The following is a 19171-nucleotide window of genomic DNA, read 5'->3' as shown; positions in this document are numbered from 1 at the left end:
CCTTCTCCCTGTGAAAGTAAAATGAGAGCAGTCCAGATGAACTGATAGAGCAATATCTCTTGCATCCACACTAGGTGTTTGGTTTTCAGATGTTTTCCTTTCCTCAGGGAGACCACAGGGTTCTGGCCCAATATTTCTAGCTGAGAAGTGCAAACATCATTGCTAAGCAACACAAATTTGCCTCATAAACAGTTGCACATGAACCTGGTCAACAGGAAAAATTGTGGGGTGTTTTTATGGTACATATGCACATACTGCAACCCGCTCAGATGCCCTTTATGCCTCTTTTATCAGTCAGCCCACGCTGGGCTTTTGGAGTAGGTAACTGTGCTTCTCATGGCCAATTTATATAAAAGTACAAGCAAAAAGATAGAGAAAAACCTGGGGAAATTATTCTTACTTGGATACCAACCATTTTTATAGGTATATACATCTTCCCATACCATGTCTCAGAGGCAACTGTATTTACAGGTCCAACCCTGGCTGTGCTTTTTTCATGTCTTAGCCTTGCCAGCCCCCAAGATGCATTCACTTTTCTCTACATGTGTCCAAGGCAATGCAAAGTTCACCCTGTGGTCAGGGCTGGCAGGCTGGGCAGCTGCAAGGGAGGACCATGTGGGGAGGAGGGTAGAGTAAGGAAGGCTTGTCACTGGCTTCACACTGAGTACATCTGCTTTGTCCCCTTCCTAATCATCAGTATCTGGCAAGGGCCCCTGCTTTCCCCTCACAGCCTCAGCTGAGGCACAATGGCCCACAGTCTTGCACATGTTCTCCTACTCCTGCCCAGGAGCATTTGCAGAGATTGACTGCATCCTTCTCTGGTGATGTCTACTGCTGTTCAGAAGCAACTGCTCTTGAAACCAGATGGAGTTATTCTACAGGGTTTTTCTTTGTCACCATGGTCAAAGACGATTCTCATGGTATCTCCTGCCTTTCATAGTTTTAATTTCAGGCCTCTTGCAGCCCGAGGCTGGCTCTGCTAGTTGTCTGGTTCCAGAGTATTTCAGGAAGGCCAGGAGACAGTGGCTATGAGAAACCAGCAAGGTTCTAATAGCAGATTCTGAATGCAGATCTCTAATAGCAGGCTCTAGGAAGATTTTTAGATACCCATGTGCAAAAGTGTGACAGCATCTAATATAGAATAGACTCCTTTTTAAAAGGGCTCTTCACCCTCTCCAGTCCGCGAGGGAGCCATTGAAATGACCCTGGCTGGCCTGACCTCTCTCATGACCAGTGATAGATACAGTGTCTCAGGGTGGGAGCAGCACTGTGCCTCACCCCATGTCCTGGCTTGCTGTGCAGATGGCTCTTTCCTAGAGAAACTTTCTTCACAGAGAATGAGCACTAAACAAGCTGCTGGATCCCTCCAAAGCAATGGCCATTGCATATATATGCATATGGTAACCAGACTAGTTAGACAAACTAGTCTGTGGCAGACACGGGGGTGGGAGGGTCTGACAAGGATGGAGTATGCCAGGAGCTGAAAGTGGGGAGAGCTCGCAAACATCATGGGTTGCCCCACAGTTCATGCCACCTATACTGGGCTGCACTGCTGAAGTGTGCTTGCCATCATGCTGACATCTGCTGCACACTCAGGATGCACTTGTGATTTCATGGATGCTGCACCATCCTGCCCCAATTCGCCTCCCACTGCTGCTGGTGGGGCAGGGTCAGCACCAGGAGACTGTGGGGCTGAGGCCATAGCCCTCCTCACACTGTGCAGCACACACAGTGTTTTGCATGCAGATAAAAGCCATCCTTGTTTCTCTAATAATGTCTTACGGCATATGCTTCCAGTGCTCCGCTACTCCCTGTAATAAACTGTAAGGCTGGTTGTGGCCATGTCTCCTGGCTGGTGTGGAGGCACAGAGGTGTGTGGGCAGCCACCACCGTGCACGGCAGCTGCTGTGGGACACAACAGCACCTGGCAGGGCTCTGCTCTGCAGGCAAATGCTGTCAGCATCAGGAAGGGCTTGTCAAATCTAGGTCAGCCAAAAGCTGATTCGCAGATAGGGGAGGAGGAGGAGGACCTGCAATGTGGGTGAAATTCTGACATTTGAAGGGTATGTGCAGCAGACCAGGGGAGCAGCCTCTGTGGGATGAGCACTGGCAGGCTCTGGCCCTGCTTTCGATCATGCAGCTTTCCAGATAGCATGGAGATTCCCTCAGGGAGCCATTCAGGAATGTGGCAAAGGCAAGGCACTGCAGGCGTCCTTCTCTGCTCAGGTTAGGGTAAAGACTAAGGATAGAGTTATGGTTACAGTTCAGGTTAGGGTTAGGGCCCTCTCAGCTGGAGCTTAATGAAGATTATTTGGAATCACTGCTGAATAGTGAGGGGACTTAAAGGAGACGTTCTTGGGATAGAATCAAAGAGACAAATAGAGGGAAAAGACAAATAGAGGATCTATAAGGAGATACCTCTGCAATTTCTAAAAGAGTGAGGGAAAATCAGAGTTTAAGAGAAACTGAAGACTATGAATCAAAGCAATAAAACTGCAACAGCAGGATAGAGGTTGCACATTTGTCTTCTGAGAATTGGATACTGAGTGATTTTTGAACTGGTTAAGACAGTACTGTCTTGTTAGCCAAGTTCCTCAGGTCCTTATGTGCTCCTGAACAGAGTATAAGGAATAACTTGTACTATTACATTGCTGATATGACTGCAGACTGTTGCCAGTGTTGAGTTAATGATAGGGTTAATGACAGATAAAAGAAGAGGGTGGAGGAATTTCTGAAGTGTGAACTACTGGACTATGCCTGCTTTCCTTTTTTTTTTTTTAACCTTACACAAAGTCAGTATGTGTCACTCAGCTTTTTTATGACTAGAAAATGAGATACTAGGACAAAACCTGGTGTGTCTGATAATGTATATGATCAAATGTGTTCACCTGTACTTGACTGATCTAAATTAAAATTTTCAAAGTGGGAGCTTAATGGCATCATTATTTCCCTGTCACATATATGTGTGGTGAAGTGAGCTATTAGATGTGTGTGCCCTGAAGCTGTCTGTAAACTGATCCTCATAGTGAGATACATTAACTGCTATGATATGGTGTGGGTTAATGGGAGTAACTGAAGGGAAAACAGTCCACAGGCAGAAACAGCTGGTCTCTGTGAAAAGCCCAGACTGTGTGTTGTCTCCTTCTTTTCTTCCAGAAGTGCAAGTAGAACAACGAGTGGGTGTGCTTGCCTTCCCACCTTGGGCTTTGGGAGTGTCAGAACACAAGGGTGTTCTATGGGTATAGAACTAAGAGGAAAGGAGGTTCCTGCACCTTTTCGGTGGGAAACGCACACTCTGTAAATGGTGTTTCAGCTTCACTGTTAAGCTGAAAAAGGGGAATGAAGTATGTGCTAAGACTGGACAAACCGCAGTACGGGGGAAGCAGCGTAAAGTCACTTTACAAGCCTCTGTTTTCATGTTCCTCCTTGAAATCATAGATTTTTTGGTCTTTACATTATTTTAATACATATTGATAATGATTACACATATGGATTTCAATAATCAAACAAAAAATCTATTCCAGAGAAAAAGTTATTCAAAAGCTTCTTAAAATAATACTGGCCTTAACTAATCATTGTCACTTTCTCTAGAATATTCTATTTTGATTTATGTGGGACTTTTTACAGTCCTTTCAGCTACCTGCTCTTTATTATATGCATTATTCTAACCATGTCCAGTGCAGAAAATAAGTCCATTCAAAGTTGTTCTGTCACACTAAGGACTATTTGTTACACAAACATCTCCATTCAGATGCACTCAATGACAACCTTGTCATATGGCTGGTATTTGCAGTGCTCTCAGAACCACAGTACTGTGCTTAGATTCAAACCAACCTAATTGCATGAAGCAAAGAACATGTGTTAGATGAGATGGTAAGTGTAAGCAGGAGTTGGAAACTAATTGTTTCCAACTAACAGGCCTGCACAATCTCAGAGGAACCAACAGATGATAAAACATAACATCTGTTAAAACATAAAACATCAATACCTAATATTGATTTGTTTTCCAGCTGGTTCTTACTTAACTGTGTCTTATGATACATCAGTGACTCACCAATATATTATTTATGAAAGCAGGATGCATTTAAGTTATATTTAGAATGCAAGAGTACCTTACTAGAAATATAATATTTAGCAGCTCACGCAAGGAATACAGAGTAGAGCAATTACTGTTTATAGGCCTAGTTTCCACAAGTTGGAAAAGAGGATAGTAATTTATATGCTTGTATAGAGAATGCAAAATACTGCTAGAGCAAAGAGGAAAGATACTGCTTTATCTACATTGGTGCTTGTGATTACAGAAAGTGCACACATTAAGCTTTTTTTTTGTTGTTTAGAAGTGACTAATAATGAGACAAGGTCTATTTGAGTTATAGAACAACCAAAGAGTTATGGTACATGGTTAATTATACAACATTAGGATGCAAGGAAAACTACACAATTTTAGGCATTTCTGTTTCAGGATGACTTGTGATGACTTATCTCATTACTTGCTATAAGGAACCACTACACAAATAGTGCTTGACAAATTATTCTTGTGTTCTTCCCATGTCAACTACGATTCTGGCAGGAAGTTACATGCTCTGAAGTATATTTTAATACAACCAAAATACATTACCCATGGAAAGACAGGTAAAAGTTGTGCAATTCTGCTAATGTACTTCAAGAGTTACAGCGACCTGTAACTGTTCAAAAATAGTCTCCCAGTAGAACAACCTTTTGGTAAGGCACAAGTTGAAGGGTTAAATGAGGGAAAATTGGTCCAAAGTGCCTTCCTGTACATGGAACTGAAAGTGAGGGGGGAGAAGGAAAAGTTGGTTGGTTCTTTGTCATTGATAGAGATAAAATAAAACAGTAACTTGAAATCTCTAAAGGTGCTCAGCAATATGACTATATCTTTCTGTATTTGAACCATACACAGAGCTGGCAGGAATTATTCTACATTTAGGGGGCAGTATTTCTGCCTTTAAACTGCATCTTGCTGCTTAGAGGAATGTGAGTCTGAACGAATGAGAGCTGGTCTGGCACGTGCTGTATAGGGGCAGTACAAATGTATCTTTCCTTAAAGAGGTCACCTCTGACAAGACTAAAGAAAGAATGAATCTTCACTATTATCAGAGCATTTCCCCTCCCCTAAATATTTCTATTAAGATTATCCCAATGGTGTAATGCTTATTAGAAATTTGTGAATTGGAGGTTTAAATATACTTTCTTTTACATGTGTCAAGTAGTTCCTGTTACTGAAAAAACTTAAATCTACATGTAGATTTCAAAACAGACAGTTACTGGAAATTATCACTGTCTAGTAAATTCCAGTAGGAATTATTCACTAACATAATACCTATATAAACTAACTTTATGTACTGATTCTACTGGTCAAGACAGTATGAAATTAGTCTTACAGGAGTAAAATGTGTAATTCATTTAATAGGCCACTAAAGCTATGATTCTGCGATTATGTATGAAACTGTAATCCTTTAAAGTGATGTCTTCAATAATTAAAAGTCATGCTGCACTGTCATACTATCTGTTCCTAGTATGCTCCTAGCCTGGCTTTTACATCACCGTATAACCTGTTTTCAGTTTGTACAACTTGCCAAACTTTAACTTTGGTTTGGTATAATATACTAAGATTTAGGGTAAGGTTGTTTTCTTCTCAAAGTAAGATAATGTATCCACTTTGTAGAACAAGGCAAGACAAAAGTATATATTTTTCACACTTGAAGAAATCTGCATCTAGAATTTAAAAATGGATGTGAAACTTGATTAGACTTGAACATGATTTTCAAAAGCAGCCCACACCTGTCCTAGTTACAAACTATTCAAAAATTTATATCTCATATATTCTCTGACTGCCAGAGCTATCATAAATTGTCCAAGTATTTAATATTACCAGGAGCACTCTAAGAGCAACAAATCATAATAAACTCCCCAGATTCAGAATGCTTGATACTACTGCCTGTTCTGACTCCAGGGAGACAACTGGGAACAAGGGACTTTTTCCCCAGGGCACTTCTCATCTCTTCCAACCAGATCTAGAATCACATTGAAAGAAGTTGCCCTTGAGAATCATAAATGGGATAAGACCAGGAACTTCAGAATAGGGTAAAGCAGCAAGTGTAAGCTGGAGAAGTGACTGTGACTTCTGCATGTGAGAACCTCCTTTTAAGGAGGAGGAGGCAAAACTGAAAAAAGGGTCTCCCACCTCCCTCATATAATTGAAAGAGGAACTCAGTGTTTGAAATTTTTATGTTCTTCTTGAAGAAAAGGTATATGTATTCATGCATCCTGTGAAATAGTATTTATTTGTAATTCACTCATGTCCATGTTTCTAGACATTCTTGGAAAGAAGAAGAAAAACACGTTAGACTGACACTTACTTGGAATGCACGAAGAGTTAAAATATAAGTTCTCACTAAGTAGGAGACTGTCATAGAGTGGATCAGTTGCTTCGGTGTTGAATCTGAGAATGTGCTGGACTTCATGAAACTGTACTGAGCAGAGAGAGAGAGAAACTTGCAACATTTGCTATGAGACTTCACTAAATAATGCATTGGATTAGATTCGTGCTTCAACTCTGTGATTACCTTTACACATGTCATGGAAAAAGCATGGTGTTGCACGAAAGGTGTAAAGTACTTAGAGCTTAGCTTTAAAACAGGCATTGGGTAAAGTTCCAAGTGTAACTACTGCAAAGATGCTTTGAACTAAAGCATCTTGGTCCTGGAATTTTGTTAGCATTAATAGAATTCTTTCAGTAAATATCAACTTCATATTAAGGTACCTTATTGCCAAAATATAGCTTATCACTATGCAAGTTTTGCATTTATGCTACAAAGCTTACCAAGCTTTTAAAAATGCAGGCATCCTCCTAATAAAAATGTAAATATGATCTTTCCAAGTCTGACTCTGAAATGTTAGTTTTGCAATGTCCGTTCTCATATTTAGGTGTGCTTGATGGAGCTGAATGATACTGAATAACTGCTGATCTTTCATCTTTGGTTCACTGATTCAAATGTACAATGACTTGCTGAGTAAAGTGAAGGGTTTTTTGGGTCAGCCCACGTTGCATAACAATGACAAGTTGCCCATGCCAGAACTTCTGTATATAAACTGTGTCTAGACAGAATAAATACAGAGGGTCCCCACAGGCTTCATCTTCTGTTTATTAGCCAGAACTGAAGCTTAGTTCTCCCTGCTTTTTCAGCACTGTTGTCTATGCTAGCAGTATTACAGCTATCAGAGCTATGTTGATTCTGCTCCTCTTACACTTTCATCCTTCTATTATCAGGTTATAGCTATATTTTCCTTCCTAGCAGTGTTTGAGTTCTTAGAGAAGTGACTTCTTTTTTATCTGTAGCTTTAAGGCTTAAGGGTAGCCTGAGAAAAGCTTTTGCTTAAAGCCAGCGTAATGAGAAAATTAAACATGGGAATTACTCTATGCACATTCACAACTGAACAACGTAACACTTGCATGATGCACCTGCTGTCCTCCCGGGTCACTCTCAGGATGCTCCAGACCACTCTCAGGATTCTCTCCACAGCTCTTCAATACCATTTCTCAGTTCCTGCTCTCTTGCACTACTGTTAGGGTAGCCTAGATGAACTAGCAGATAGTGTCCTTAGTTCCTACACCACTGCTGGGACAGATTAATAATATTGCCTGAGAAATCAACTACTACTTCCCTCCTTCCTAAAGCACTGGTTTAGGGCTAGGCTTGAGTGAGGCTATTGGTTAAAAAGTAACTATTTTTAAGGAAGGAGATGTGAAGTCCAAGCAAGACACATGCTCTCCACAGAGCTTACAGACCATGGGTGTGAGTAAAGCTTGGTTTTGGAGGGTCATGCTTAGTGTCTTCCTCCAAGACCCTCATCCTGCCATGCCAACCTACTCATCTTCATGCCCAGATGTGCAGCCATCACATGTTGGACTTTGGCTGTCTTCACCAGAACAGTGGTTTGAGACAGGGAAATTTGCTCCTCAGATTAGACTTGGACACCTTTATTCTAGTTATCTACAATATTTTGGGCTCTTCAAGGCAGTCAGTAGTGAGTGTGTTCCTTGAGGCAATGGAGGTGGCAAGTTGATCAGCAAAGTCTGTATGCCTGAAACTCGTTCCACTGTGACTTTATGGTGTATTGCTAATGCAGGTCCTCCTAGATCACAGTGGGTTTGTGGGCACTGGATAAGTATACAGGGTTTGTCTGTTTGACAAGGAGTCAGTAAAGCCCTGCATTATCTGCCTCCTTAGAGACACAAAGTAAGTAACCTTAAAGAATCATAGAATCATAGAATTGTTTAGGTTGGAAAAGACTTCTAAGATTGAGTCCCATTGCTAACAAAACCCTTCCAAGTTGACTGCTGAACTATGTCTCCAACCACCACATCTGCATATCTTTTAAATACTACCGGAGATGGTGACTCAATCACTTTCCAGCAGCCTGTTACAATGCTCGACAATCTTTTCCATGGAGAAGTTTTTCCTAATAACCATCCTAAACCTCTCCTGGCACAACTTGAGGACATTTCCTCTTGTCCTATCACTTGTTACACAGGAGAGGAGATTCAACACTCACCTTGCTGCAACCTCCTTTCAGGTAGTTGTAGAGAGGACTAAGGTGTCCCCTGAGGCCCCTTTTCTCCAGGGTAAACCACACCAACTCCCTCAGACACTCCTCCTAAGACTTGTAACTGAGCTGGCAGTGCTTGTCTTCTGTAGGACTTTATCATCCCTACACAGGCCACACAGAAGTTCTAGGAAAGGGTTAATAAATATGTAACAGTGAAGCATCTGGACTGCAGATTTCAGCCAAGGGAAGCCTTGACAATTACTACTTCACTATAGTCTTGTGGGAACAGATCAAGTAGCAGTTCTGCTGAAGCTAAAAGACCCACAGTGTGCTCTGCATTCAAATGTACACGTCACTGTTCAGCAAGTCTGCAACAGAAGCTGTCCTGAACAGTTAGGGATGCAAGAAAGAGGGGAAACAGCTGCAGGCTATCTGAGAAAACACATACAGACTCCACTGTGTTGCCCTATTTGAGGTGTATTTTTGCTTGTGAGAACATCAAATTTGTTCATACCTACCTATGCTGTTCAAGCACGGGTGTGTGTGACCCATGAATATCCTGGAGTCCTCAGTCTTCTCTCTGGTGGAAAGAAGGGAACTGGGAGTCTGTCCTATGTCTTGCTTTATCCTGAATAGGTCTGGGGTACAGCATCTGTCTTTGCAGAATTTAGCAGCACACGTATCCCTGTGCTCACCATAACTCCAACCTTTCCCCATCTCTGACACACACACATTCCTGCCTCTCATTGCACCTACTGTACTCACCAGCTCGTCTGGGCTGATATTCACTGGTGATCACAGACTCACTCATGCACCCATGCTCACTCTAGTCAGTGACACCACGGACACATGAGCCTCTGACCTGCAGTCTGACTCCAGTTGCTTCACGTCTCCCCCCCGCCCCAAACACACAAGCGCAGAACAAAGACCCCCTCACCCAGGAAACAACTTAGAAATGGAATTTAACGAGAAGACAGAAAGACTGTTCTGAGCTGGTTTTTCTTTTCATGCTTGTTTGTCCTCAAACCACCGTGTTTGCTCCATTTCCCCATTTTTGATTCCTCCATATTGTAAGTTTCACACAATCCCACAATACTTTTCCTGCTCTCCCCGCCCATCCCATAATAAGTGCCATCTCCCAGGATAGGAACCTGCCCTGTGCAGTGCCCTGGAAAGTTGTCCCCAGGGACTTACACCGCTGGATCTCATCCAGCCCATGGGGCTGATGCTCTTCTGGGACAACTAGGGGAGGAAAGGGAGGGTACAATTTATTTCCATTCCTCCCAACCCCCATATTGTTCTCATGGTCTTCTCAGCATCAGGCTTTGTGTCCAAGATGTGTACATATCAAGTAGAGGGGATGGAGAAACCTGCAAATCTGCCCATTTCATCTCAGATGTACTTGCATGCCAGTCTTAGGAGCAATAGCTCAGAAACAGTAGGAACTTAGAAACTACCTCTACTGAATTAAGCTTTTAGACCCTCACTTCTCTGAATTCCATAAATATGGCAGCAGAGGTATTATTTGTCTTTTAACTTGGCTCTTGTGCAATGAACTCCTGAGGCTAAAAGCATAGAATTTACAGAGCACAAGTCAATGACATCTTACAGCAGAAAAAGTGTGAATAACAGTTTTCCCATACTGAAGTTCCAGCTATTTAGATTGTTTTTCTTTAAATCCATCTTGCTTTCTTCAACTGCATTGACATATATGTTGTTTATTCTTTCATTTCACACCACACTCCCTCCCCCAAATTAAGTACTGGCAAGCTAATGAATGAAAGCTTTCTCTTTCTTCCAAGTTGAACTGAAAGACTTCTCAGAAACAAAATGTTTTATTTAAATACCAAGTAAGGCACTCTACACCTTTAGGCTAAAACAAACCCGGGACACATTTATTTCTGTCAGTCAGAATCACGAAATAACAGAATCACACAATGGCTATGGTCGGAAGGGATCACAGCAGATCATCTGTGGGAGGTCCAACCTCCCTGCTCAAGCAGGGCCATCCTAGAGGACATGGTATAGGATTGCATGCAGACAGTTCTTGAATATCTCCAATGAGAGACACTCTACAACTTCTCTGACCAATATGTTCCAGTGCACGGTCACTCTCACAGTAAAGAAGTACTTCTTCATATTCAGGTGGAACTTTCTGTGCATCAGTTTCTGCCCATTGCTCTTGTCCTGTTATTTGGCCTGGCTCCATCCTCTTGACACCCTTCAGATGCATATATACATCAATGAGATCCCCTCTTAGTTATTGCTTCTTGAGGCTGAAGTTGTGTGAGGGGGGGTTAGGCTGGATATTAGAAAAATGGTCTTCACTCAGAGGGTGGTTGGGCACTGGAACAGGCTCCCCAGGGAAGTGGTCACAGCATTAAACCTGACAGAGTTCAAGAAGCTTTTGGACAATGCTCTCAGGCACATGGTGGGATTCTTGGGGATGGTCCTGTGCAGGGTCAGGAGTTGGACTTGATGATCCTTGTGGGTCCCTTCCAACTCAGAATATTCTGTGATTCAGTGAAAGGCTTAAGGAGCTGGGCCTGTTCAGCCTAGAGAAATGACGATTAAGGGGGACCTTGTTGACTTGTATATGTATCTGATGGGAGGGTGTCAAGAGGATGGAGCAAGGCCAAATAACAGGCTCTGCCCTTCCTTAGTTTACTGCTACAGATATTATTCTGAATTGTACATGGATGAGTCTGTCTGGATGAGTGTCTTGGGAGGTAGGAGATGAAAGTTTTAATTCTTTCAGACAAAAGAGGTCACTGAACTTTCTGCTTCCTGTTTTGAGCATTTTAGCCATTTAGCTGACATATATAAACTGGGGTGAGGATTGAAGAAAGAACAGAGAAAGTCAGGTGCAAGGTGTAGTGAGATGTTGACAAAAGAGATGCAGAGCTATTTGGGAAGCCACTTCATCCTACTACTGCACAGGAAGTGCCTAGTGAGAACATGCCAATTAGGGGAGCTTGGGACCTCTGCCCACTCTTCAGACCCGATCTAGCTATGGCATAAACAGGCCCTTTTGTGAAGAAGCAATTCAATTTATTTTGGGCAATTTGAGTAAAATATAAATAAGACATGTCAGGACTGTACAAAAATTATTTTGACTTTTCAAGACCACAGTTATGCATTATCTACATTTTGTACCAATCTTCTTTGGGAGAGGGCCCTATTCTGCTCAGATCTGCTGGCTCCCAGAATAATCTCTCATCCCTCATTTGTGATGACTATTTCTCCTTGACTCAATGTGATTCAATGATCCAACACTGATCATACTGAAATTCAAATTACTTACTTTTGTGAAGTTACTAAACTAACCAAGTGACTCTTCATTGGGACTTATTCATTACTTACCATTATGAAAATTTTGTGACATTCATAAATAGTCTAAATGATTTTGTTTTTCTTCATTTCTTCTTTAACAAAATGTTAAATACTATAGATTTCAAATCAATCTTTGTAGGAAACCTCTATAACACATTACCACACAACCATTTTCTCTTTACAAACCCATTTTAAAAGACATTAGTTAGCAAGTTTTGAATCCATTTAATGTTTTCAGGCTAAGTTTATAACTGAGATTCTTGTTTCCTAATAAAAATGTGAGATACTATTGGGGCAACTGCCTGACAGAATTAAGTATTATTTATCAACTAGATTTATAATCTAAGAAAAATATCAAGTTAGTTTGAAAAAAATTATTTTTCATAAAGTAAAATTGATATTAAGAAGAGAGGAATAAAATCATTTATTAATGATGATGTCAAACATTCTATTATTTGCCTAGGATTGAGATTTGATGGGTAGTTTGCCCTTTTAAAATATTGGCTTAAGATAAGCTTTTTTCCAACTCTCCATAATTTCCCCTGTGTTTTAAATTTTATTAAAAATCAACATACATAGCTGAGAAAGCTTATTTGATGATTCCTTTTTTGTGGTTCTAAATGCATGTGATTTAGGTCTCCTGATAAAAAAAAGAGAGAAAAAAAGAGCTTTACTAGTTGCTGTTTTCACATTTTTCAGGAGACTGTTGAAATGGAACTTTTAAATTCCACCCTTTAATCAGCTCAGTCTTCTGTCTCACTTGGGGAGTGAGTTGGGGTATGCTTGTTAAAATCAGCTCCAGTTCTTCTTTGTTATTACAAATCCTTTCCTCACCATCCAATCAGACATTCTACGAGTTGATGGAGTTCATAATTATTCTTAGCTTTCTGAAGCAAAAACGTCACGCAGAGATATGATTGTGCGTGCTTCTGCGTGCGGATATACGTGTAGCAGCACATTAATTGTGTTCCTAGTTTGGACACTGCTCTGTTTACATGCAGCAGACATAATGAATTCACAATGGCTTACCCATACACTCAGATAAAATTTTGTTTTGTGATCAATGTCTCTTCATCTTGTGCTTTGAAATGGTACTTCAGTAAAATCCATTGGCTGGAGGAAGCTCAGACGCTACAGGCAATGTGCCAAGAGCCTCAGGAGTAAGAACAGAGAAAGAAAAATCAGTGCACTGTGATTGATTTACCAAATTGCTGTTCTGAGCTTTCTACTACTGCTCCCAGCTCAGAGGCATGGGTTTGATGATTTTACATATATATAAGTATGACTTATTTGACATAATATCAAAAATATAGTCTTAATATTCCATTGCAAGAATATTTCAGAATAATATTATTTCCTAAAAATACATTATTTTGGGCTATTATTAAATTGTTTTCTATAAGCAAAAATGTGCAATCTCAGGTTACAATGGCTGAGGGGCAGTATATTTAAGCTACTGTTTCTTACTTTCACAGAAAGCGAGCTTGACTTTTACCTCGAGCATTTAGGCATCTTAGAAAAAGAATAGAAAATGGTTGGCTGCAGAGAAGAGAGGAGGGTGTAACACTATAAACCAAAATGCAGTTACAAATGGGTAAAGGAATGTTTCCTTTTCATGTCTGGGTTTAGAAGAATTACAGACTTGAATGCTTCACTGTCCTTTGAGCACTTGGCAGTGTCCCTTACAGGCTACAAATAGATACAATAAAAAAAAGGCAGTAACAGTTTGTGCTGGTTTTGGCTGAGGTAGAGTTAATTTTTTTCATAGTAGCTGGTATGGGGCTGTGTTTTGGGTTTGTGCTGGACACAGGGTTGATAATATAGAGATGATTTTGTTATTGCTGAGCAGTGCTTACATGGAGTCAAGGCCTCTTCTGCTTTTCGTGCTGCCACACTGGTGAGAAAGTTGGGAGTGCATGGGAGGCTGGGAAGAGACACAGCCAGGACAGGTGACCCAAAAGGATATTCCATGCCATGTGACATCATATACAGTACATAAAACAGGGGGAAGAAGGAGGAAGGGGGAGTCATTTGGAGTGATGGTGTTTGTCTTCCCAAGTAACCACTGCATGCGATGGGGCCCTGCTCTCCTGAAGATGGGTGAACACGGGAAGGAGTGAATTAATTCCATGTTTTGTTTTGTTTTGCTTATGTGTGTGGTTTCTGCTTTCCCTGTTAAACTTTCTTTATCTCAACCCATGAGTTTTCAAGCTTTTACTGTTCCAATTCTCTCCCCGGTCCTGCTGGTACAGCAGTAAGCCAATAGCTGCAGGGGGCTTGGTGGCTGGCTAGGATTAAACCATGACATAGTCATGGATTTTTGTCTTTGTCCCATCCAAAATCTTGTCCCCCTTAGATGTTAGTAAATATAAATAACCACTGCTTCATCTAATATCAAGGTGTTTTGTTGTGTTTTTTCTCCAAAGAAAAGAGATTGACTGTGCCCAACTACATTTTTTTACTATAAAAGAATAATTTATTTGATTCCAACAAAATACACACATAGTGAATAATATATCAAAACTAACTATTCAGCAATTTGTCAAAATTTCACTTACACCACTACTGTATCACTTGATTCTTTGTATTTGAATCATCAAAATATATCAGTAAGGAATGTATTTCTGTATTCCAGAAAAGGAATAAGGCTCAAACAGAAGGGGATCTATCAATGACTTTTTAAGAGGGAGTATAGCACTCTTAGCATAGCTATGAATGGGGGAATGTTCTGTATATTAGCTAGTAAAACCCACAGGTGATCTTTCTCAGATAAATTTCACACCTAAATCTTATTTCCTTTATTAGACAATGTGAGACCATTGAAGCTTTTCTATATTTTTCTACATTATCTGAGTAACTTATCACTAAAACGGTACATCCAAATTACAACACAGAAATGTGACAGCTTATTGAAACGCAGTGCTATTAACCCTTCCTGGATGTGCATCAGTCACATGAACCAGCATGACCTGAGACTACTGTTACATGCTTTAATTTGGAAGTATCATGCTGAGCGCCATCTTTCACTACATTTTTACCCAGGCTTCTGATAAAACAATCTAATCAGCTAAAACAAGATTATATGGTAACTGTAGATGCATAGCATGAACATTTTATCCCTACAGAATTCCTCTATTAAAGTAATTTTGTTTCTCTCATTAATCTCATTGAAGATTATTCTGCAATAAAGAAAGGATGTAATCTGCTACTGACTAATTGCTTCAGACTCTTCAGTACCCATATCTTTCTTTTCAAAAGGCTTTTCCTCATGTTTCTTCTGGTTACTTAAAAGAAAAGCAAGCTGAGAGAAAACAGGTTTTGTAGATCTTTCAGAAGCTTTATAAAAATGCAATAAAGACAATTAAAGTATTTTTCACACATCCTCAGTCATGTTTTTTAAGGATTTAATTTCTAAGTTTAAGGCTCCTCCCATTCTGTGTGTTTTAGTCCCACCAGTAACTTCTTGGACAACATAAAGATTTGTTTCTTTGCATTATCTGTACTTGCTGGCAATGAGACAACTCTCAAATTGCAGACTTCCTGTTGCCTGGGTTTTGAATGAAATCTGAAGCCCTAACCTGGGAAGCCCTAACCTGGGAAGAAGACAAAGCAAAATAGAATTTATTGAGCCCAAAATGCTAAAAGGTAATTTGTTTAAAATAGCCAAAGATGAGAAATGCCTAATATCACAGCTGAGTGCTCCCCTGTATGCTCATCACTCTTTCTGAGTGGATGGGAGCCTCTTCCCCACCACTCAGAAGAGTGCCCTGAGCAGCAGAGGTGGTCTGGTGTTCTGTGGTAGGACTCCTCTGCAAGACTATTTTGCTTGAAAGCAATAATTAAATACCCATCCAGTATATGTTGAAGAAAGCCAGTAAAAGTGAGTTTTGCTTCCAGCCTGTTGAAGCAAATTTGTGCAGAAATGAGGGAAACTTTTGTTGTGTACTTTTCTCCAATGCTTATTCAATCTGAAATACTTGTGGATTCATTAGCTGTAAGTATTCCCCTCCCCAGCTGAATACCATCATCAGAGCAGTGAGTGACGTTTGCATTTTCACTGAATAGTCCATTGAGCCGTTGATTATTTCATGCAAAATGAAACAGCTTCTGCAAAAGAGACAAACATAGCACTTCACCTTAGACTACCCAGGAATCTGATTGCTGGATATACTACAGGGAGGTGGGAGACAGGGATTCAAGGGCTGTCAGGCAGAGGAGGCAATTAGACCATAGATTTTTGGGTGAGCGCTCAAACTGCTTGAAGACAGGAGAGATGACAACATCTCCTTCTCTTCTAGCTGTATTCTTGTGTAAACCAAATCTGTTCAGGTTTTAAATTGTTTCTTCACCAAAATAAAAGAAACATGACATGTCTGTGAATCCTGTGAGGATTTGTGTAAGAGAAACTCATCATTGTAGTGGCTGAAAAAACATTTCTATTCATTGCCAGAACAGATCTGTAGGTATGAGCACCACAACTGTCAAAATCTTAGATATTGTGAGAGTTTGGCCATTACCAGGATATGCCAGCAGCATAGTGAAAATTATTAAGAACAAGATTTTCTACTTAGTGAATGCTTTTATCACAAGGCTGTCTTCATTTTGCTTCACTCCAGAATCTAAACTTAGAAATAAAGTAGGGAAATGCTGTTTATTCCTATAAGATTATTGCGAGGCACTGAAATACTTCACAGTAATGACATTCCATAATGAATATCGTAAATACAAATATCTAAAGTAACTTCCTGTTACTGATTCAATGCAGTACATGTTATGGTACTTGTTTCTTTTATGATAGCTCAGCACCTAAGTTTATTATAAGTTTATTATAAAAATTTAAGTTTATTATAAAGATTTCTCAATAAATTTGTACTGACACCTCATAAATCTTTGGCTTCATTTTTCTCTATGGAGCTAGTTTCGAAAGCTGTAGAATTCATTATAACTGTAAATATGTTGTAAAGTTTAACCATACATATTACTAACCATCTGAAATGGTTCCATAGGTTTGTGACTACCAAGAGTAGTACCATACAATTAAATCTTTATTAACCAGTGTGCAGCATGAAAGGCTGTCAAGAATGACATTCAGAACAACATTTTCAGAGGTTTACAAAATCATATATGTGCTAACATATTGTCTACAATTTAAGACAGATAAATCTTCCTCTTACAATCAGTTTGTGGGTGAGGGGACGAGGTAATGGGCCACAGATGCTTTTTGCTTCAGCTACTAGACCACCTCCCCAGTCTTCACTTATCAACCACCAGTCATTCGGCTTCCATGCTGCAAAGGTACTACAGGCCTGAGTGCAGCACAGGAAGAGTGAAACCAGTTTCATGGTCATATTCTTTCTTCCCACGGTTGAGGGTATGCTGCAGCTCACAGTTTTAAAGTGCTTTGTCAGCTTCACTGTAGAAAGTACCCCAGCCTTGCCTAGTTTCAATTAAGCTTCTTTAAAAGGAAGCTTTAAAAAAAAAAACCTCCCTAAGCCAGGTAACTGAAGATGTACATCCAAGGTAGCTGTCAAAATTAATGTAAAGTAAAAGTAAGGTGACCTTATCCTTTCTGTGACATATCCTCTTATGTTGCATTTGTCTTCACTCCATCAAATGTTTGTCTGATTCACATTCCTGTACCAGAATGGCATCTGCTGAGTGCACCGTATTCAAACTAGCTTAGTGAACAGATTCACTATTCTCATCAACCAGTCACTAGTAAATGTTGTCTTGAAGTGTATAATTCTTAAAAATACACCAGGCTTTCGTCAATAATCTGATAAATTGTCATTGATTATATTCAGTGGAATATGTTATTTAGACAATGTGATGTCTTAGTCCTTGTGAAAGCCATTATCTTTCCTTCTAGAAACAGTGAAGAGTATGATGTGGAAATGTAAGGGCTATCTGATTTATTCTCTGGTTCCCCAAAAATCTTTAGTGGTGATTTTTATCTTCAGGTGAGAGACAGAGTTAGGTATTATTTTTGGATGTAATCTCTGTTTTACCTATTCTCCATGGACAAGAAATCTACATTGTCACAGGAATTCAGTATTACACACAGAGATGTTAAAATTATATTTCAGCTTCAGGAACAAATGTCTAGGTGCACTTATGCTTCCTCCCAGTTTGTTTTGTAACTGATACTTATGCAATTGCAACCTTGCTTTGTCCATTCTGCTCTGTTTGTGTTTTTTGATAACTTCCAAGGCAGGAAAATTTCACTTGTTTAAGATGATTTTTATGACACAGCCAAGCAGAATGACTAAGCAGAGAAAAAAAATGGCTACAGTGTCACTTCATGATTTATCAAATGTCAGAGAATCCAGAAAGGATAAATTCTGCATATGACAGCAAAGGTTTCATTTAGATCTCATTCTTTAATTCACAGTAGACAGAAATCCATAGGAAATCAGGTTTTAGATTCTGCTTCTGGATTATTTGCTTGGATTACTTTGAAATTTTAAGGAAGCATATCATAAAAAGCCCAAGAACTTTAGATACTTGGAGAAAGTTGGAAAATAAATTACAAGAAAGCAGTAATTTTCATTTTAATTTTGTCTAAAAGTTATAATTAAGAAGTGTTAGTATTAAACCTGTACTCGTGGTTTTCATTGTTATCCACACAGAGCATTCAGGGCCTTCTTGGATCTGAAGATGTGGGGAAGATAATCTCTTCCACAATGGGTTGTTTTAAAGACATTGGACATCTATTTATGCAGTGTTTATTATCTGAATTTGAACAGTACTGGAGAAGACACTGGTGAAGAGAAGTCTGAAGTCACCAAAATACATTAACTGTGCATTTTAGGATTTTTTTTATTTTGTATTTTAGCAAAATGGGGGGAAAAATACTGTTCCAGAGCACACTTATGTGTTGGTTTAAACAGGGAAAATGTTAAAGGAAATATCCAGAGCTTTCAGCCCTAGAGCGTACCTAACAAAACCATAGGCTATAATTAAAATCTGTACAAATGTTCTAAGGAGAAATCTCCCAATCAATTAAAATACCACAAAAAAAAAGTAAATTGGACAAGTAGGTATTCATACAGCTATGCATCTGTACTTATATTGCCACAGTCTATATTTCTCTTGATACCTCTTTTAGGGACCCCACTATGTAATATCAGAGTCCCTCATAGCTCACTACATTCATCCATCCTTCTCATACAACTGGGGAGTTGTGGAGTTTCACAAGAAATACACAATTAAAGGAAAATAAACAAGGCCCTGTTAGCACCCAGCTAAAAACTGCATCAGCCAAATG

The sequence above is a fragment of the Pseudopipra pipra genome, chromosome 1, assembly GCF_036250125.1.
Source record: "Pseudopipra pipra isolate bDixPip1 chromosome 1, bDixPip1.hap1, whole genome shotgun sequence".
Taxonomy (NCBI): domain Eukaryota; kingdom Metazoa; phylum Chordata; class Aves; order Passeriformes; family Pipridae; genus Pseudopipra; species Pseudopipra pipra.
This window is presented reverse-complemented; position numbering follows the sequence as displayed.